The following is a 22,225-nucleotide window of genomic DNA, read 5'->3' as shown; positions in this document are numbered from 1 at the left end:
GCAAAGATGGAACTTTCATTAATTTATTAAATCATACTCCCACAGAGCTGACTGAAGCCTGATTAAATTCTTTAGAATTGCCGTAAGGTCTTTGAGGACATGGGAAACCTAACAGCAGAAAATAGATGAAAGGAGTTGGCACCAGTGGGTAAAACAAAGCAAAGAATGGAAAATAAATTGAGAAGGGATAGAGAGTGTTACAGAATGTTGGAATGGTACGGCACAGGACTGGTCTGTTTGTTAGCTGTCAGAAGAGTTCTTATTGAGGATATGCTAATTGGCTCCCTTCCCAAGTTGCCTGGTCTGTGTGTTAACAGTTTATAAAATGCACTTGAATTTAGTTGCAGATGTGAAGTAACCTTAAGGAGGCTGAAATGGTAAGATTGTCATTTAGGAAGCAGATAGCCCAAAGTTAAGTATTGTTGGACTGATTTTCAAATTCTGCAAGTGTGTTCCTGAGACCCACAAAGGTCCAAACCCACTGTCCCTTTTCACCATGTATTCCTCTGCATTAACAGAGCAGATAAAATGGCCAGATAGACCAGCGTGAGGTCCGTTGGGGGTGACATGATTTTCAAAGCTTCAGACTGACATGTCTTATCAGCTAACAAGGACATAACTGTGACAGTGAGGTTGCCAGCGCACTTTGTGTTATTGCAAACAATAAAAGTAAGCAAATAACATTCAAAACTGAAGTCCATGAAAGTGAGTGCACAGGCCATGAAGCCAATCATCACTGCAGCCAATTCAGGCGCCCTTTAGTTGCATTGTTCACAGACTGAGTTCAGCGCAGAGACAAGTAAACCTCGCAGGGCAGCCAGCTGAACGCCAGTCTGTCCCTCGTCTCCAGCCCTGACACTCTGACCTCTTCAATCTGACTCGGCGCTTGAATTGTTCAAACCTTGGGACTTCCCTCACTCTCAGGCAGGGCCCCGAGAGTCTGTAATGTAATGTACAGAATGCTAACCCAACAGGACAATTTGTTGTTTAGATAATGTGAGATTTGCATCTCCTGCAGCAACATGTGCAATTTGTTGTTATTGCAGAGCAGCCAGCTGGTCCCACTGAGACTGTTGACCAGCATACTCGAGGGAAGTGACCTTCGAACGGCCCTTTCTCAACAGACCTTTGCACAGCCAGCGGTGATTCTCAGGACTTCCCAGAGCAGTCAAGGCAGGGATCTCTCTCCACTAACTTCCTTATTTCCAGTATTTTTTTTTTGCTTTCAGATTTGTAAGATCTGCAGATTTTTTTGTTTTAGATGTATACTATAGTACTCTGTTTTTCTGCGTATGTTGTAATGCTGAATATTAAAAAAATATTACTTCATGAACTTTTTGCATTCATTCATCACGTTTTGCACAACAGCTTAACTGATGTGCTATCTGTTCCATTATAGGATGTCTTGGAAGGTCCATAGAACTGCAGCGAGCGTTATCATTCCTTGTTTTTGTATTTAGTACAGGGGTCGGCAACGTTTACCACTGAAGGAGCCAATATGGACCCATTTCCCACAGAAAAGAAAACACTGGGAGCCACAAAATGAAATAACACTGCATACAACGGATTTTTTTTTGCCTTTATGCTATGTATAAACAAACTATAATGTGTTGCATTTATGAAATTGATGAACTCCTGCAGAGAAAACGAAATTACATTTCTGCATGCAACAAAAACATTTTGAACTCCGAAAAAAAGACGTTGGGTTGAAGGTTACTCCATAGTTAGCCTACCTTGGATCGAAGAATTAAAAGAAAGCGCGCACTGGCGGGTGTCAGGCATTGGCAGTTGTGATGTATATTAATAGCGATAAAAAAACACGTTGTAGCGGTGTGCTACACGCAGCGCTAAAATAAAGACTGCAGTCAAAGGTAACTTTATTCGAACTAAACAGCCTTGCTTTAAAGCCTCCCTCAACCCGTCCCCGTGGGCACGGATGCTCCAAAAGACACGTACTCACAAACCCCCGTAGGCTTTCTCCCTTAGCCGGAACGGTGGCTAATTGTGAGCCGGTTCGGATGTGCCAGGAAATGGTGTCTCCACAAAGTTTTCAGATTGTACAAGATCACCATAATCTTCAAATTTCGAATTACATTTCAAAAGCTAACAAACCACGGGGAGCCACATCACAGAGATGAAAGAGCCACATGTGGCTCCGGAGCCGCAGGTTGCCGACCTCTGATTTAGTATCAGGTACAGTCACTCTTTCTCAGATGATGCCAATTTTAAAGTTGGAACATTGGTCCAAGATGCATTTTTCACTTAAGAGAACACAAGCTACCTACGATTAATCATTTGGTTTGATGATGATATTCACCTTTAGAGTTGGATCTCAGTGTAGCAAGATAGTTATAATCAAAATTACTGAAGCATTTGTCTGGTTGGGTGATAGAAAAGAAGAGGAAGATAACCATTTAACTGCAGTAAAGTATTACCCTAGTGGTTGAAAGTACCTTCTGCTAGTAAATTTATTTTGTTACTAATTTGTTTCTCTGAATTTCTGGCTTAGTGCCTTTGCTTTATGTAATTACATACAGTAGATTACAGTGAAAATTGAGCCAAAAGTGGCAACTAAGTAACTGTTTTGCCTCCCAGTGGAAATGACAAAGCTCAAGTACTAAGTATTAATTGCTTGGTATGAGCTAGTTAAGCCCAATTAAAACTTGTTTATTTGAATGCCAGTTCTTCTTGTGGAATCCTCTGATGCATTTGTTTAATAGCCTCAGTTGCTGCATGGTTTTTTGGGCGATCAGGTATAATCTTTTAGGATTTTATTGAAATTGATGAAGAGTGATACTGGTAGGTGCAATGTTGCCATTCCAACTGCTCTCATGAGTTTCCCACCTGATTAAGGTAAAGTTACCTAAATACTTTGGAACAGAGTTAAATACTTATTTTATACACAATTGCAAAGAGAGATTTGTTGTTGCATTCTAACAGACCTTCCCCTTAGAAGTAAAAGTGAGGTTTAATTCATAAAATGCAACCCGTCCTCTGCATGTTGCAAAACTTTCCACAATCAGTAACTGACCTTTGAAATCTCTAAACTGTTGTAATGTAGGGAAATGCCTCAACCAACTTGTGCACAGCTAACCATTATCAAAATAAAAGCAAGTTAAGCAAATTCTGCATTTTAGTGGGAGTAGTCAAGGGATTTAGTGTTGGCCAGCATGATTCACTTTGCTGCTCCTGAAATATTGCAATAACGTGTGTGATGACTATTCAAACACTATTTCAAAGAAGAAAACAACCCACTGCTTTTGTTTCAATAAAGCTAGCTCAACCACTGACCTTGTTCTCAATACAACAGTGAAAATAGTTGAAGTGGAATGCCACTGAAGTCCTGATGCTCTAAGTCTATTCCACAATGTGTCCAGTGTAACTGAAAAGGTAGTGTTGGGTTGAAAGTGATGTCCACCTTCTCGGGGAACTATGGGTCATGTCTACTAGAATGTGTCTGGGATGTGAATACACTAGGCTATTCACTTAAGTCTCCTGTGGCATTCGGGCATCATCTTCAATTTCTCAAAGGTGACCAGGATAGCCTGTATGGATTTGCACTAAGGAAAAATGCTATCTGTCCAGTCTCTGGAGATGTTCTAAAAATGGCTTTTATAAAAGCATCCAGCCAAAAAATGTGTGAGTGTCATTGAAACACGTTAGAAATAGAGGACGAGCATTGGAAATGAGCAGTGCAACTGAGAAGCAGTTCATGCAAGCAAGACCAAGTGAAATAACTAACTACAGTAAATGCTCATTTATCTAGTATTTATGTATCTGGAACTCTCATGCAAATGGAAAGCATTTCTGACCATATAAAGACTTTGACTTGGAATACAGCAAATAAAAGTGATTTAGTTTGTCTCAGTATCTGAGCTTTGCTTAGGCTATGTGTTGAGATCTGTGTATCATCTGCATAAGTGTTTTGCTTTTATGAAAATAAGCTCCAGACATTATTATGCAAGATGAAAGTGAAAAGATACTATAAGTTTATTCACATTTATGCAATGTCAGTGGAGATGCAGGCTGATCAGGGACAGCATCCTGTTTGAAGATTTAGCGTTTCATTTTATAGTTAATTCATCCATTTATATAATTTATTTTTGATGTATTTTAGAGAGATATCATTTAACCTTTGACCCTTGCCTTGGTCAGCTGACTTAGATGAGGTAAATGCAACGTGGATCCTAATTAATTCAAACTACTCTCAACTTTATTGTCTCATTGTCAATATGCCCACAAGTTATTTTGATGCCAGATCGGCAGTTCCTGATTGCAGTTCTTCCTTTAGAACCCTTACTCACCCAAACTACTTACTCCCCTTACAACACTGAAATAGGCCAAATGATTGATCCTCCTCCTCCATGGCCAGATATGGGTGTTTGCCTTGTGATAGTCTCACTACTCTACCTCGGAATCCTTTTTTTTTTAACCAGTTCTGTGCTATTCTGCTTCAATTCAAATGCTTCTGATCTATTGGGTTAGTCTATGTTTAATTTTCATGGACTCTAGCCTAAGGCTTACCGGTAGCATTGCCTCCTTGCTCTTCTCCCAAACATGGAAAAGCGTCTGATGCTGTTCCTTTGTTTTTCCTGAATTTGGCCATTTCACACCAGTTGCATCCAGTGCAAGTCAGACAATGGTTATTTCAGTTCAAAGACACAAAGAAATACTTCTGAGATAAACCTATTTCGATTTTTTTTCCCCCTACCTTAATAACAGTATCCCTAAAGGGCATCCCACAAATAGAATAAAGGTACAGAAGAATGAGTGGCTGTAGAAGTGATGCAGGGGGCAGTGTTTCAGATTTCTGGATTATTAGGATCTCTTCTGGGAAGCCATGACCTGTACAAAAACGACAGATTGTGCCTGAACCTGAGAGGGACCAATAACCATACAGGCAGGTTTGTTGGGGAGGGTTTAAACTAAGTTGGTGGGGGGGGGGGGTATGGAATGAGAGTGATAAAAGCTGAGGATGGGGTAGTTGGTATGAAAGTAGATGCAGTGTGTAATGAGACCATGAGGAAGGATCAAATTGATCAAATCAATCAATTTGATTGATAGGGTCAAATTGCAGTTCGTGGAATGGGTTGAAGTGTGACGTGGAGGCAAAATTGAAAAGGTTGATGAATACAGGACCAAAGGCTTTATATTTGAATGCACACTGTATGGGGAATAAGGTAAATGATCTTTTGGTTCAGTTAGCGATGTGACTTTGTGTGTATCACTGAGTCATGGCTAAAGAAGATCATAGTTGGCAGGGTAACATAAGACAAAGGAGCTGAAGTTGGCCATTCTGCCCATGGAGTCTGCTCCACCATTTTTATCATGAGCTGATCCATTCTCCTATTTGGTCCCACTCCCCTGCCTTCTCACCATAACCTTTGATGCCCTGGCTACTCAGATACCTATCAGTCTCTGCCTTAAATATACCCAATGACTTGACCTCCACTGCCACCTGTGGCAACAAATACCATAGATTCACCACCCTCTGGCTAAAAAAATTTCTTCGCATCTCTGTTCTGAATGAACGCCCCTCAGTCCTTAAATTATGCCCTCTCGTACTAGACTCCCCCACAATGTTTCTATGAGGTCCCCCCTCATTTTTCTAAACTCCAAGGAGTACAGTTCAGGAGTGGTCAAATGTTCCTCATATGTTAACCCACTCATTCCCAGAGTCATTCTAGTGAATCTTCTCTGAACCCTCTCCAACGTCAGCACATCCTTTCTGAAATAAGGAGCCCAAAACTGCACACAGTATTCCAAGTGAGGTCTTACCAGTGCCTCAACATCACATACCTGTTCCTATATTGTATTCCTCTAGAAATGAATTCCAACACTGCATTCGCCTTCTTCACCACTGACTCAATCTGGAGGTTAACCTTAAGGGTATCCTGCATGAAGACTCCCAAGTCCGGTTGCATCTCAGAACTTTGAATTCTCTCCCTATTTAAATAATGGTCTACCTGTTTATTTCTTCTACCAAAGTGCATGACCGTACACTTTCCGACATTGTAATTCATTTGCCACTTCTTTGTCCATTCCCCTAATCTATCCAAGTCTCTCTGCAGACTCTGTTTCCTCAGCACTACCTGCCCCTCCACCTATCTTTGTATCAACAACAAACTTAGCCACAAAGCCATCTATTCCACAATCCAAATCGTTGATATACAACGTAAAAAGAAGCGTCCCCAACACGGACCCCTATGGAACACCACTGGTAACCGGCAGCCAACCAGAATGGGATCCCTTTATTCCTACTCTCTGTTTCCTGCCAATCAGCCAATGCTCTATCCACATATGTAACTTTACCATAATTCCATGGGCTCTTATCTTGTTTAGCAGCCTCATGTGTGGCACCTTGTCAAAGACCTTCTGAAAATCCAAATACACAACATCCACTGCATCTTCCTTGTCTAGCCTACTTGTAATTTCCTCAAAAAATTGCACTAGGTTTGTCAGGCAGTATTTTCCTTTAAGGAAACCATGCTGAGTCCTGCCTATCTTGTCTTATGCCTCCAGGTACTCCATAACCTCATCCTTGACAATTGACTCCAGCAATTTCCCAACCACCGATGTCAAGCTAAAAGGTCTATAATTTCCTTTTTGTTTCCTTGCCCCCTTCTTAAATAACAGAGTGACATTTGCAATCTTCCAATCCTCCAGAACAATGCCAGAATCCATTGTCTTTTGAGAGATCATTGCTAGTTCCTTGGCATCCTCCACAGCTACTCCCTTCAGAACACGAGGGTGCATTCCTTCTGGTCCGGGAGATTTATCTACCCTTAGACTATTCAGCTTCCTGAGTACTTTCTCTGTCGTAATTGTGACTGCGCATATTTCTCTTCCCTGACGCCCTTGAGTGTCCGGTACATTGCTGATGGCTTCCTCAGTGAAGACTGATGCAAATACTCATTCAGTTCCTCCGCCATCTCCTTATCTCCCATTACAATTTCTCCAGCATCATTTTCTATTGATCCCATATCTACTCTCACCTGTCTTTTACTCTTTATATACTTAAAAAAGCTTTTAAGCATTTTAAGCATCCAAGGATACAGCTTGTAGCAAAAGGACAGGCGGGTAGGCAGAGGGTAGCTCTATTGGTAAAAAATTAAGTCAAATCCTTCGAAGGAGGTGACATAGTATTGGATGATTTAGCCAGCCAATAATATCAAAGAGAATACCAAAAGTTCAGTTATATGAAGATTAAAATAAAGAAGAGAATGGATATTGGACTGTTGGAAAATGATGCTGGAGAGGTTGTAATCGGGGACAAAGAAATGGCAGATGAACGTAAGTATCTTACGTCAGTGCTCTCTGCGGTGCTCTCTGTGGAAGACACTAGCAGTATGCCAGATGTCTATGTCTAGGGGTGGGGGGGGGGGTGAGTGTAGTTGCTCTTATTAAGGAGAAAATGCTTGGGAAGCTGAAATGTCTGAAGGTACATAAATTAGATTGTTTACATCCTGGGGTTCTGAAAATGGTGGCTGAAGAGATTGTGGAGGAATTAGTTAATGATCTTTCAAGAATATCCAGATTGGAAAATTGCAAATGTGTCTGCATTTTTTAAGAAGGGAGCAAGATAGAAGAAAGCAAATTATAGGCCAATTAGCCTGACCAGTGGTTGTGAAGGTATTTCAGGGTACTTGCTGGTGAATGATAAGGTAAGCCACATGGTCAACATCAGCCAGGTCTACTTGAGGGGAAATCTTGCCCAAAAAGATCTGTTGGAATTCTTTACAGAAATAACATGCAGGACAGACAAAGGAGAATCAGTGAATGTTCTTTATTTCTATTTTCTGAAGGCCTTTGACAAGATGCTGCATATGATCCATAGATACAGTGCCTATAAAAAGTATTCACTCCCCCTTGGAAGATTTCATGTTCTATTCTTTTACAACATTGTATCACAGTGGAGTTAATTTGGCTTGTTTTGACATTGATCAACAGAAAAAGACTCTTTCATGTCAAAGTGAAAACTGTCCTCCACAAACTGATTTTAAAAAATTGCAAAAATAAAACACAAAACAATTAATTGTATAAGTATTGAATCTTTTTTAATATGACACACCGAATCACTGCTGGTGCAGCCAATTGATTTTAGAAATCACTGGATTACTTAAATAGAGATCACCTCCACATCTCCAAATGGAGATTCAATGTGTTTCAATTGGTTGTAGTAAAAATACACCAGTATCTGGAAGGTCCAGCTGCTGGTGAATCGGTATCTTGGCAAGAAATACCCTGAAGACAAAAGAACACTCCAAACAACTCCATGAAAAGGGAATTGAAAAGCACGAGCCAGGAGATGGATAGAAGAAAATTTCCAAGTCACTGACTTGGAGAACAGTTAAGTCAATCATCAAGAAATGGAAAGATTATGGCACAGCTGTTCATCTGCCTAGAGAAATCCTCAAAAACGAAGTGACCGTGTCAGAATGTGACTAGTGAGGGAGGACACCGAAGGACTTATGACAGTGCTTGAGGGGTTAGAAGCTTCATTGACTGAGATGGGAGAGACTGCACATACAACAACTGTTGCCCGGGTGCATCACCAGTTACAGCTTTATGGGAGAGTGGCAAAGAGAAAGCAACTGTTGAAAAAAAACTCATGAAATCCTGGCTAGAGTTTGCCAGAAGGCATGTGGGAGGCTCTGGAGTCAGTTGGATGAAGGTTCTATGTTCCGATGAAAGGCTTGTGAAGGTAGAGCGTAAAATGAATGCGGCAAAATACAGGGAAATCCTGGAGAAAAACCTGATGCTATCTGCAAGAGAACTGCGACTTGGGAGAAGATTTGTTTCCCAGCAAGACAATGACCCCAAACATAAAGCCAAAGCTACACAGGAATAACTTAATAACAATGAAGTTAATGTCCTGGAGTGGCCAAGTCAGAGTCCAGACCTCAATCCAATTGAGAATTTGTTGCTGGACTTGAAAAGGGCTATTCACTCACCATCCCCATGCAATCTGACAGAGCCTGAGCGGTTTTGTAAAGAAGAATGGGGGGAAGATTGTAGTGTCTAGATGTGCAAACCTGATGGGGACCTATGCACACAGACTCAAGGCTGTAATTGCTTTCAAAGGTGCATCTACTAAATACTGATTTGAAGGGGTGAGTAATTGTGCAATCAATTATTTTGTGTTTAATAATTGTAATACATTTTGACCAAGTTGTTGAAATTTGCTTTCACTTTGACATGAAAGAGTATTTTCTGTTGATCAATGTCAAAACAAGTCAAATTAAATCCATTGTGATTCAATGTTGTAAAACAATAAAACATGAAAACTTCCAAGGGGAGTGAATACTTCTTATAGGCACTGTAGGTGGAGGGGCAATTAGTGTTGAGGAAACACGGAGTCTTCAGGAGGACTTGGACATATTTGGAAGAATGGGCAAAGAATTGGCAGATCGTGTATAGTACAGAGGGGTGTATGGCCATTCACTTTGGTAGAAGAATGAAGGGGTAGACTATTTTCTAGTTTGAAGAGTGTCCAGAGGAGGTTTACGAGCATGATTTCGGGGATGAAAGGATTAATGTTTGAAGAGCGTTTGATGGCTCAGGACCTGTACTTGCTGGAATTTTGAAGAATGAGGAGGCATCTCATTGAAATGTATCAAATGTTGAAAGGCCTAGTGGATGTGGAGAGGATGTTTCCTGTGGAGGGCGAGTCTAGGGCCAGAGGATACAGCCTTGGAATACAGGGACGTCCATTTAGAAGAAAGATGAGAAGGAATTTATTTAGACAGAGGGAGGTGAATCTGTGGAATTCATTGCCATGGACAGCTGTGGAGGCCGTATCAGTGAGTAAACTTAATGTGGAGATTGATAGGTTCTTGGTTAGTCATGGTGTCAAAGGTAATGGGAGAAGGCAGGAGAATGGGGCTGAGAGCAAAAATAAATCAGACATGATGGAATGGTGGAGCGGACTCAGTGGGCTAAGTGGATTAATTCTACTCCTATATCTTATGATCTTATGGTATAACTTATTTGAAAATTGCCTCTGATTCAGCAGATTACACTGGACTGGATAACAAATTTTTTCAAGTGTTGCTTCTTCAGAATTTTTTATGATTATGATGGACCGCTTGAAACTGAATGCAAATAGATCACATAGGGATTTGGAGAGCCAAGAAATTAACTTTTATTGTATATAATGTGTTTCACTGCATAATGGTGCCGATGCTTTGCAAAAGTTCAACTAAGCTAAAAAGTTCTGTTGATACTTTTATTTGTATTTAGTGTCTGAGGCTTCATGCTTAAGTGTCCAACAATAATCAGCCAGAATTGATGGATTCCAGTTCCCCTGATACTGTTTCTTCATGACTGCAGTGTTCTGGTGAAACCTTTCACCATGCTTATCCCTGACAATACCAAGGAAGCAGTCCAAGTGGGAATGCACAAAAAGAATCTTCAGAGGTTCATTTATTATCAAAGCACGCAACTCCAGATAGCAACAGAACCAAGAAGGATAAGAATGGCAGCGCGATCATCAGCAACCACCCAGACCCTCCTTCCCGGGAGAAAAAAAACAGAAATAGAACAGGCACATCGACCCCCAAATTCTCCTCCCCACACATTTAAAAAAAAATAAGCAGATGAAAAATATGGAATATAAAAAAACTGTGAATTTAAAAAAAAAGGCTATGGTACAAGTCCATATCCAAAGTGCAAGACACCTGGGTGACATTCTCCAGTCTCAGTGACAGCCTTTCCATAGCAGAGAGATTCCCCCCAGCAGTCAAAAGGTAGTCTCCCTTCGCAGCAGCAGAGATACCCATCAGCAACTTCTATAAATACCCTTTTTGTGCAAGGCCTTGGAGATAGTGGAGCCAGGAACTTCATTTCCATTTGCAGCCTCGGACTTCTGCAGCTCCCTCAGAGTGAGTGTTTCTGTTACAGTAGCTTTGCTTACAAGTGCTGTTCGGGGTGACTTAAGTTTTGAGGGGCGGTCTGACTGAGGCAGTGTGGCTGTGCTTTCATATTTTTTCCACTTTTTCCGGAAGGATTGCACTGAATTCCGAAGTCTGTTCAGTGCCTTTGAGATGTTCTTGTACCTTTCCCAGGATTTGTGCATCTCTGTTATCATTTCCAAGTTTTTTGGCTATGGTTTTGGCAACAGAACTCTTTAAAAATTCTTTTGCCTAAACCGAACCATCTGCTGCAGAGTGCCGAATGTGGTTCAAGTGCAAGTTTATTGTTATTCAACCATACACATCTATCCAGCTAAACAAAACATTGTTCCTCTGGGGCTAATGTGCGAAACACAGTACATGTTGTCACACACAGCACATATAGTTAAGATCCAGTATGTACAGTCACAAAACAATATCAGCAAAAGTCCCTGAGTGGCATGACCTGAAGATTGATCATGCATGGTATGTTGTCCTGGAGCCACGTTTCTGTAAGAGCGAGCACTCAGTACTTCCATCATGCCCAGCGTCAGTTGTAGACAAAGGTAATCCAGTTTGTTTCAGGGAACAAATATTGTAGAGCAGTATTGATGGGAGAGCTGAAAGTTTTAATTTGAATCCCTTATGCTGGTTTGCTAATTAGATTTTTTTCTTGCACACCCTTCTTTTCAGACTGGGACAAACATACTTGCAGTCATCTCCAAAATATCCGCATATACAAGAGCTTAGGAAGCCTCAGGTCTCTTTAATATTTGGAGAATTGTTTTATTTGCCAAATATCTCTTCTTCCTCCTGCAGCTCAGTGATTATAAAAGAATAGAGGAATATCTGTTGAGGGATTCATGGCTGATCCTTTACCGCAATGTTATTTTCTAACCTTATCCTTAAATTCATTTAATGCTCAGTAATGTTGATCTCTCGTTTGAATGAACACAATGACTGAGCTTTCACAGCTCATCAGCAGGGGAAATGATCAAAGGTTCATCATCATATGAAGAAGTTTTTTGACTCTCAGTTGTAAACGTCCTTCCCATTATTTTGAAACTCTGCCCGAGTCTTAGACTCCTTATTCAGGGGGAATGTCCTCCCTGCATCTAACCTGCCAAAACCTTGTAGGTATTTTCCCAGCCATCAATATTAGGCTAATGTGTCTACAGTACCCTGTATTTTCCCTCGTTTCTTAAATAACAGATTCACATTTGCAGTCTTTTGGTCTGCAGAACCAACTCCAGAATCTATAGAACTTGGGATGATGATTACCAGAGCTACCTGTTTCAAATGCCATAGTGTAAATCATTGGACCCATTAGGATTTATCAGCTATTAGGTTAAACAATGCCTTCAGTACTTTTTACATAAACTAATATTTAGTTACCCCTTGATCCTTGTTCTTGACTGTCCCTGGATGCTTCAAAATGTATGCCCCCAGCCAGAAATAAAAACAAAAGGCCAGTAATTTTTGTGGTGGCAATGACTTTTTCCTGAATATGGAGATCACAAATTTGAACCTTATTCACTTGACGCAGACGATGTCTCAGCAAATGATAACCCATGCATGGACAAGTAAGCATACCAGTAAGGTGCTTTTCCCTTAATCCTGTGCATCTAAATTACTGGATCACTTGAATAAGGCCAGAGGCCTTATGCCATGCATAAGACATGGCATTACTAGGCCAGATGCTTTTTCCTTCTGTGAACAGAGTCCTGTTATTCTGGCTATTCATTCCATTGACAGAATTTCTGTGTTACTGATCTGGCACCTCATCAATAAATGTAGAAAGAAAATGAGAGGGAAATATAAATACAGAGATAACATTTTATTGATATTCTTTTAGAATACTCCAGTTCACACAGCAGTGTCAGTGACCACAGCCCTCCTACACTAATTGGTTTCTTTTTTCAGTCCACCAGAGTGTTTGGCCTGAATTAGAATCATGCTGGTGTTTGCTAATGATTTGCATAGTCGGTGGCGTTGCTGCCAGATAGTCCAAATGTGTAGGAATTTGCTCCAAATTACAGAGTGTTTATTCAAAATCAGATTTTGTAGTCTTAGTTAAAAATAATGAAGGTCGAATTTCACGATGAGATTCAAGGAATATTGCATTCAGGAATGAGTGAAGAATAAATAAATTGAAGTAGCAATTGTGCTGATGCAGATAGCTGAAAATATACTATAGAAGATAAGGAATTTTAATAACTTGGATGGTTTTGGAATGGAAAGTACATACTGTAAATATATACATTTGATGTGTACTTGCAAGTAGTTATCATAAGATTTGGTTTTGGAAATCAAAAGGAAGCAGATGTTGGAAATTTGAAGCAAAAAGAATTAGAAGCACTCAGCAGTTCACATAGCATCTGTGGAAAGAGAAACCAAAGCCTGGACTTAAAGCATTTACTCTCTTCCACTTTGCACTGCTGCTGCCTGACCTGTGTGTTTCTATCATTCCCTGTTGTTTTATTTGACTTTGCTATAGATAGTCAAGGTTTAGGAGACTGTTCTCTAATGTTTGCTGAAATCCTACTGGCCTTGACACAACAATGGTGTTATGTATCACTGGAATCATCAACGATATGGATATATTGACATGAAAATTATGGTAACTGTCAATCAGTCAAATTTAATGGAAATTAGAAACGTAGAAAATCTACTGCACAATATAGGCTCCTTGGCCCACAATGCTGTGCAGAACATGTACTTACTTTAGAAATTACCTAGAATTACTCATAGCCCCCTATTTTCCTAAGCTCCATGTACCTATCCAGGAGTCTCTCAAAAGACCCTTTTGCATCCACCTCCACCACCGTTGCCGGCAGCCCATTCCAAGCAAACAACATTCTCCACACAAAAAAACCTACCCCTGACATCTCCTCTGTACCTAATTCCAAGCACCTTAGAACTGTGCCCTCCCGTGTTAGCCATTTCAGTCCTGGGAAAAAGCCTCTGACTATTCACATGATCAATGCCTCTCAACAGCTTATTATACACATTCTTTGATAAGAAACGTACTTGGAATCTTTTGAGGATGTGCGGACGAGTTAAGAAGCTGGCAGGTGATAAATTGATGGCCAAGTTCCAGAAAACTGCTTGATAGGAGAATGACAGAAAATGGGATAAGTGGGAAGTTCAGTGCAAGAGTTGAAGCCAAGAGGATTTGAATAATGAAAAGGCAGATGGTGCCAGGTGCAGGGTGATGTTAATGTGATTGGCATACAATGAACAAAGTGGGCTTAATGGCAGTGAACATTGCGAGAGCCAGAATTGTTATCTGTAAATGTTTAACTTAATATTGAACAGAAAGGTAATAATATGGAGAGCTATAGAGTAATACAGCATGGAAACAAGCCCTTTGGCCCAATTTGGCCAGGCAGACAATTGTACCCACCAAGGTAGTCTTGTTTGCATATTCCCATATCTATCTGCTAATCCCTTATCTAATCAAAAGGTGGTGTTGTGTATCTCACATTTGCATTATGCTCCGAAGGATAGCGCAAGAGATTATTGATGATATAAGAATGGGCAGAGATTTGAAATACATGCTTGTCATTTGAGTCAAGGTATTCTACTGACCCAACTGCCGATGCTGTCCAGACTGTAGAGGTGGAAGACAATTCTGTTTCACCTGAAGAGTTTTTATGCAGTGATTGTGGAAGGGAAATAAAATGGCAGGATTAGACCTCTTCTACATGTATGAGAAGGTGGCAAAGAAATCAGAGTGCGTGTTCGGCTGATGAAGGAGTTAACTAATGTATGAAGGAAGTGTCTCCTTAGAATGCTGAACAGGGAAGAAAGGAGTGTTTGGTGGCATTGCCATGATGCAGATGCAAAAAATGGGAAAAGATACATTGATAAATTTGGAGACTGATAGAGTGGAATTTGGATACAACCAGAATCCTGTTATGGTTTTCAGAGAGATGTGAGAAGAAGTGCAGGATATGAAATGGGAATGATCAAGAATCGTGTTAACCATGGTGGAGAGGAATTCTTGCACGATGATAATGTAGCTCAGGTCAGAAGTGAAAATATGGTAAGTGAGATAAACAGAAAAGATGTATCTAAGTTAGGGAAACTAGGTAAATGGAATGGAGTTTGCACAGGAAGCTAAATGGAAGGAAATATAGTCATGGTAGCTGTGGGAATCAGTAGGTATGTAGTGAATATTATTTTCTAACTTACCTCCAGAAAAGAAGCAAAGAAGTTGAGCAAACATGAGGAAATCTGCAGATGCTGGAAATTCAAACAACACGCACAAAGTGCTGGTGGAACACAGCAGGCTAGGCAACATCTATAGGAAGAAGCACTGTCAACGTTTTGGGCCGAGACCCTTTGTCAGGACAGAAGGGTCTCAGCCCGAAACGTCGACAGTGCTTCTTACTATAGATGTTGCCTGGCCTGCTGTGTTCCACCAGCATTTTGTGTGTGTTGTCTAAAGAAGCTGAGGCATTGTTGGCAAAAATCAAGGAATTTTCGTGTGAATAAGGTAGATGAAATGTTGTTGTTCAGGGTGAAAGCAGAAAACATAATTGATATCAGCTTTTATTTTCTTGGAAGGCAGGTACAGTATTGAGGGGAAAATTGTTTTGCAGTGATAAATTCAATTAGAACAAGAAAGATTGTAGTGAAGCATACTGAATTTTCTTATCAGCAAGAAAGATTAGGAATGTCCTTTCTGTATCTCTCTTGTTAAGTGGAGATAGTGTAGAGTTGGAGAGTGATTGGATGATCATGGTGAAAGTACAACTAATGGGAGCAGGAAAATGGAAAGAATATGTCACAGAATGAATTTATCTCTGCAAGATGAACTTTGGATCACCAAATAATAAATTTTAACTGCCACAGTAAAGTTGTGAGGTTTATGGATCTAGTTCACTCTTCCCCACACTTCCTCCTTTGCTCTAACTTCCATTGTGGATCCGTGTTATTTATTTGTTGCTTTGCTATTTTTTTTTAATATGGCTAACATTGAAGAATTCCGGGTAGGTTATATTTCTTAAATTTCTCTGTCATCAGCCTACCTCAGATTAATTGTTAAGATGGTGATTTCTTGTATTAGATGATGTGTTTTAGTTTGATTGATAATTGTTGCAAATGGGGTGTGGCCAGAAGGGGGATAGGACTGAAGCATGTAAACGGGAAGGTTGCTTCTGGATCAGTGGTTTGAGTTTGTCCTGGGAAGAAAATTCATAACTTGAGCGTAAAGGAGCTAATTCTGAAAATTTTCATTAAATTCGCTGTCGAAATGCGCAACAGACAATTCAAACAGGATCTATCTTGACATACAATTTATTCTCCACGGGTTGATTTTTAACTATATCGTGGGCTGACGTTGTTAGAAGAGATTTCAGAAATGAGCTTTAACAATCTGCCGTCCTGACTTGCATCAGCCTATTGATCTGTGTGCAGCATCTGTGAAAGATGGATGTTTTTCTAAGCATAAACACGACAGCTTTCAAACTGACCCAATTCTGAAAATGAATGGAAGTTGGTTCAAAGTATTGGTTGGATCAAGAAAGTCACGTTACTAACAGTTTATTCTGTTAAATATGTATGGTTTTGATGTTCATACTGAGGTTTTACTGATTAGGTTGACTTCCTTACTGAGGTTTGCATTATGTTAACTATTGTTGGGACTTAACCACACATTACTGATGATAACTACATCTATTTCATGAATTGGTTTTGTCACTATTGTATAAATGTACATTGACAATGGTTTTGATGCCATTCTTGGTCTTTACTCTTCAATTAAAACAAAATTTAATTTTCTTGAATGTCAGATGATGTTTTTGAAACGTAATACCATGAATTTGATTCTACAAAAGACTACTGGTGTAAAGTTTGTAATTATGTGCATTTGTTTTCAGAGACATCTTTACACAGTATATTTTCATTGAAACTTGTTTTGAATTTTTACAGAGGAAAAACAACCCATGACACATTTGAAAAAGTAAAGCAGATTCATCCAAGCAGAGTACATTTTTAGGTAAGCAACATTTTTTAAAAAATCAAAGAATAACAGCTTTTAAGCATCTGTCCTTGGCTTTAACAGAAGGTGCTAGAAAAACTCAGCAGGTCAGGTAGAACTGACAATGGGTGTTCAGTCTAAAATGTTAACTACTGTATTTCCCTGAATTCTACTTGATCTGCTGAGTGTTTTTATCTGTTCCTCTTTTTGTTTCAGAATTCAATCTACAGTTTATTTTTGATTTTCTTAGCTATTGTTAGCTGTAATGCTGCCGTTGCTGTACACTGTTCTCAAAGCATTGTGCAGTTGGCTTCTTCTTTGTGTGTTTTAGCTATCTGTTGGCATTGAATGTTCTGTTTGTCAAATCCTTACGGTAGGGCAGCTTGGAATAAGCAATTGCTCTATGTGCACGTTGCTGAATAAAATGCTATTCCAAGGTCCTATGTGTGCTCATGCATATTCCCCACAGACTTGGTTTGGTACATATTTATTGCGATGGGAGGAATTTCTTTTGTCATCACATGAAAATTTTGCTGTGTATCCACCTGAAATGAAGGTTCCAACATAACCTCAGATTGGAAAATTATTGTCCTGAACTTGGTGACTGAATTTCACGTGAAGGTCTACCAGGTCAAATCATTTAGGGGTTTTGAGGGTTTGTATTGCTTCCAATAAAACCAATGTAGAACTGTACTAACTTCTGGAATTCATGTCCTAAGTGTAACTTCCAGTCCCTAACTGTGAATTGGCTCTGACTCCCAGGAATTAGTTTTTGCCTGGCATTCTTTTGCCTCCTGTGTTAAATGAGCTGTAGTCAGAAAGGGAGCCAAGTTTAGTCGAGGTTAATTTGGACCAGTGTGAGTTGTTCAAAACTTCCCGCATTGAAAACCAGGCTAAAACAGTGTTTTCATGTCCTGTTCTTTGATGGTGTTTGAAATAGAGCAGGATTATGATAATCTTCACTCTTTTAATGTAGAAGTCATGTAGGCAGTTAAATTATGGTACTTGACTCATCAATATTTTGTTAGAGCATCTGTTGTTATAAGCAACAAGTATTCTTTAATTGCAGCTGGTGTGACCCCAAAATACTAGAGTAACCAATGTTGGCAAATTAACTGAATTGATCTTTAAATTGTAAGCTTCTTCATCAATATGTCTGCACTAAAATAAATAAGCTAAAAGTAATCTGGCAGTTTCTTGTCCTCCATTTTTACAGGCATGCTTGACTGCAGATGTGTAGTATTTTCAAATGAGCTAATTCTATTGAAAGGAGATTAAAATTTTGTGAAATTAGGTACAAATATGTGTTTCAATGTAAGTTTCTTGAATAGCCATGATTATGAACATAATTTAGTGCTTCTTCCAAAGTTATAATATGAGATGCTGAGGTGCCTTGTCCCTTTCAAGTAGGCCCCCTTGAATACCAGCAGCTATTGTTTGGGAGCTGTTTTGGGTACAAGTTGCTGGAGTGTTTTTAAGGAATATTTGCCCATTTGTCAGCAAAAGCTGTCTTTTCAAAGACATTAGTTCTTCAGAAATCCAGATGCCAATAAATAGACTATAAGAGATAAAAAGATGAATGGAGGATCTCTAAATAATAGGTGACCTTTAAATCTTTGAAAGGTATGGTTTGCTTGACTTTTGAAGGGATTTTCTTCAGTATCGCTCACTGAGAATTTTTTCAAACCATGTCAATTTTTCTCCTTCAGTATTTCACTTCTCAATGACATTATTTCATTTCTGTAAATGCAGCCTTGATTGTAGGAACTCAGTGTAAAATGCATAATCTTCATATTCTTTGGTTCTTCTAACAATTAATTTAACTGCAGTGCTGTGATGTTGAGAATTATAGTGTTTACAATACACTAAGGAAAACAATTTCTCCTCATTTAAGAACATAAGAAATAGGAGCAGGAGTAGGCCATTTGGCTCATTGAACCTGCTCCGCCATTCAATAAGATCATGTTTGATCTGACCATGGACTCATCTCCACCTATCTGTCTTTTTCCTCATAACCCTCAATTCCCCAACTATGCAAAAAATCTATACTACCTTGTCTTAAATATATTTACTGAGGTAGCTTCCACTGCTTAATTGGGCAGAGAATTCCACAGATTCGCCACTCTTTTGGGAAAAGCAGTTCCTTGTCTTCTGTGTCTTAAATTTACTTCCCCAAATGTTGAGGCTATGTCCCCTGGTTCTAGTCTCACTTACCAGTGGAAACAACTTTCCTGCCTCTCCCTTATCTATCCCTTTCACAATTTTGTATGTCTCTATCAGATCTCCTCTCCTCCTTCCGAATTCCAGCAAGTACAGTGCCAGGTGACCTTGCCCTCTAATTTGAGTGAATACCCCAAATTAAAAAAGGAAAGGATGCATCCTCTCGATTAACCTCTCTCAGATTCCAGTATGTCTCAATGCAATAACCTCTCAGTTTTATAATTTCTGTTGTGTTTGGTTAATTCCCTCCAAGATGACACCATCCCCTTTTATTAAAGAATAACTTGATACTCACCTTCCTAATGGTTGCCTGGACTAACATATTTATTGTTCATGTCTCATTCAAAATGATGGGTCAGGCAGGCTTGAGGGCTCTGGTGACTTATTCTTGCTCTTATACTCTTGTGCTTTTTGCCCAATGACCAGATCTCTATTGACATATGTGTGTTAATTCTAGCTAAGAAAGTGTATAACCTTGCACATCCCCTATCTGCAGTGTGTTTGCATGCTTGCTTAAATATTTGCAGGTTCATATGCTCGTGGTTGCTTTCCCTCCCACCTGTGCATCATCTACAAACCCAGTTATGTTATATTCACATCATTAATTGAAATTGTGAACAGCTGAGGACTCAGTGCTGATTCCTCTAACAACCGGCTGCTGGCCATAAAATGACTCATTTATTTTTATTCCCTGCATTCGGTCTTCTAAACAAGCCAATTTCAATGCTATACCATTAACCCACTGGTAAGAATTTTCTGCTTTTGAAAACCTTTTATCTGGTACCTCTTCAAATGCCTTCTGAAAATCCAGATGTACATCTAATTTAAAAACTGACTATACTCTCTGAATTTCATCCTCTCAAAAACTTCATCAGATTTGTCAAACATATTTTCTTTGCCATAAAAACCATGTTGACTTTGTACCAAATTTATTATCATTTCAAGTGTTAATCTATTACAGATAATCAAGTTAAATGTTTGACATTTGCCTTTCCTTCTCAATTAAAAATATTTTATTTTAGCTCAAATTGATTCTCCTTCCTGCTCTTCCTGGTCATCATTCCTCATCTCCTTTATTACTGGGGCTACTCCACTTCCTTTCTACATTATTTGCCCTGTTTGACTCTTAACAGTCTTCGTAGCTTTCCAACCACCTCCACTTGCAAGAGTACCTAAATTTTCCTTTGTGGCATTATTAAGTTCTCTTTGCCACTATGATGATTTGTGGACTGAGTGTGGTAGCAATGACCGCCATTTCTGTCAATACAGACTGCATTACCTTTATGGAGCAAATGCTCTTGCTCACAATAATTTTAGTCTTGGTTTAACACACCCTAATAAGAGGAAAACATAATTCTAGTTATATTGCTACAATTTCCTCCTTTCCTGCAGGAGCAGGGACTTGTCAGAGGTATTACTGACACAAGCAGCCTTGCAGGCAAAGTCAATGCAATGAGTTATTTTAAGTGGGCGAGGTTCCCAATTCGCTTCTGTCTTGCCAAGTCAAGGGAAATTCTGTCTTCTTAAAGCTAGTTCTGCCCTGCCATTAAATAATGTGTTTGAATGTACATTACATTGATTTGTTATATTCAAAAATTAGATTAATCTTAAGACTCAGCTATTTTCCATGGTATTTTTTGCAATATTTTTACAAAGTTGGAAATTTTGCAGCTGGTTAATTTGTATCCTTTCTATGGACAATAAACATGGAGTTGAAAATGTTATGGTATATTTGAAGTTATAATGTAAACTATGTTGTAATGTATGTAAGCATTGTTCCCTAGTCTTTTGAGTACAGAAATTGACATTGACATTCTTGTGGAGTACTGTGTATTGAAAAATATTTAATTCTTAGATAAGACATTAAATACAGCTGTAGCTATAAATCACTGGAGGGACACTGTGCACAAATTCTTCCAAAGAAATCAAGGATAAAACAGGTTTGTGTTCTCTTCTGGGCCAGATTCCTGAGCAATAGGACCATAATTATGTCAGTCACCTCTGACGCACCAGTCATGTCTGCATGCTAGAAATAGGAGTTCTGAAAGGAACACTCTACTCTGAACACAGTGGGAAGAAGTTAGCAGATGGAGGGCAGAAACAATACAGAAATTTTGTACAAGTATAATGTTCCCCTGACTTAATGGAATCCTTGGCCAATGGATGCCCAGAATGTAGAAGGTGTAGTCAGGATGGCGTGAGAACTTCCATTTGCTGGAATACTCAGAAGTCTACAATGTGAAGTAAAGTTCTATTATTCATTACAAGTGCCTCCTGATTCACCTGAGACGCAGTCTTCAGGTCCTGCATTAACCTCAGCAGTCTCTCAGAATTCACTGAAAGCAGGTTACCCTCAACTCCAAGAGGCTGTTTCAGAATCAGAGTAAAGCAGGTTATCCTCAATCCTGAGAGACTTGTTTTTGAAGAAGGGAGGATACCTGAGTTTGTGGCATCTTATGAACAAGGCAAATAACTTGAAAGCACTATTAGAAGCTTGCAGTATGATATTTTATCTGCAACTGAAACATGGCTTAAAGAAGGGCAAAACTGGCTGCTTAACATTCCCGATGTGTTTTTTCAGATAGAATAGAGAAGAAAATAAAGAGCTTGTTAATATTGGGTGAAGAGCAATTGCTGGTGTGGATAGGGATGAAATGTTAGATAATTAAACAAAAAATATATATGAGTTAAATTTTGGATTTATTCTTGGAGAATGTGGCTGGGCAATATAAGGATTAACATGGTGTGAGGCTGAATTCAATTAGATTTATTATAGTTACGGGATAAAGGTAAAGTAGGAGTAAAGATTCTAAAGAAGGTAAGGCTATTTTTTAGCTGAATAGGATGTCAGATTGGAAACAGCCACACATAGGGAAATTGGTCTCAAACATTTAAGGATATTGAAAGGGGTTATTGTAAATCTGTTATACAGAGTGAAAGTCTGTGTAATCGTGAAGTGGGGGATATTGCAATACATAGAACCTGATTGATCAAGATATACACAGGAAAATAGACAGGGCTAGAAGGGGAAACTTGTGAAGGACAAGAGAAGAAAGGCTCAAGCGTACAGGAAGTCTAGAAGTGAATGTAAAAAGGCAGTTGAAGCAATGAGGAAATGGTGCAGAAG

The 22,225-nt window shown here is 39.3% G+C and overlaps 1 protein-coding gene across 6 annotated transcripts in view; it reads left to right on the top strand.

Annotated features, from left to right (window-relative positions):
* Positions 1-22,225, top strand: part of LOC132403024 (1-phosphatidylinositol 4,5-bisphosphate phosphodiesterase beta-4) — a 542,946-nt gene that overhangs the window by 160,964 nt on the left and 359,757 nt on the right. For all 6 annotated transcript variants that reach the window (XM_059986236.1, XM_059986232.1, XM_059986233.1 and 3 more), the window contains one exon: positions 16,830-16,896. The gene's annotated coding sequence lies outside the window, so the exon portion shown is untranslated. The remainder of the gene's footprint in view (positions 1-16,829; positions 16,897-22,225) is intronic.

Source organism: Hypanus sabinus, chromosome 12, assembly GCF_030144855.1.
Source record: "Hypanus sabinus isolate sHypSab1 chromosome 12, sHypSab1.hap1, whole genome shotgun sequence".
NCBI lineage: Eukaryota > Metazoa > Chordata > Chondrichthyes > Myliobatiformes > Dasyatidae > Hypanus > Hypanus sabinus.
Note: the sequence above shows the minus strand (reverse complement) of the source record. Positions and strands in the feature narration are given on the sequence as shown.